The following is a 733-nucleotide window of genomic DNA, read 5'->3' as shown; positions in this document are numbered from 1 at the left end:
TCAATTCTGTTGGCTATGAGCTGTAGGCTAATCATTGCTATTAGATTTATAAGATGTAATGAAGTGAACGAAAGCATAGAGTGAATGCTACGGTTTGCAATTATCTATACAAAGCAATTAGGGAGCTAGATTACAACTAAGGAAATTAGGTTAATGTATGATGATGGATCTCTACATCTGTATCCGCACAAAGGCATGAAACATGAGGGTTTTTTACTTTCATAATCACATCAAAACTTAGAGCATATCAATGATGACATTGCATTAAAATTAGCACTTGGAATAATCAATTTCTGCCACACGGTTAGAAGGAACAAACTGCATTATCAGCATGTATCGCGGATCAGCTTTCGGTCGAACTTTTCATCCCTCTCTAAACGTGAGTATTTACCTCGGCCGAAATCTTTCTTCGTGTGTGCTTGCTCTCGCTTCACTCCCGGTCCCAAATATTTACCTGAACCCTGTTCGGCATAATTAACCTGCTTTCGCCGCGTACACCTTACCCGCAAGACCAAATCTTTGCTTCATTAATTTTTCACAATGAATAGCTGAGTGTTGTTGTGAGGGCATCGTGACACGCACAGAGGCTTCTGTTTAGTCCTGAAGGATACTTCAGGACTACACCACGGGGTGTAATATTAGGGGACACATAATAACAACATAAAAGGAACAACAGCATGTACGTTTAATGACGCAAGTAAGACAAGGACACATGGCTTACCGCGTGCCAATA

This window comes from Penaeus chinensis, chromosome 16 (genome assembly GCF_019202785.1).
Source record: "Penaeus chinensis breed Huanghai No. 1 chromosome 16, ASM1920278v2, whole genome shotgun sequence".
NCBI classification, from domain to species: domain Eukaryota; kingdom Metazoa; phylum Arthropoda; class Malacostraca; order Decapoda; family Penaeidae; genus Penaeus; species Penaeus chinensis.
This window is presented reverse-complemented; position numbering follows the sequence as displayed.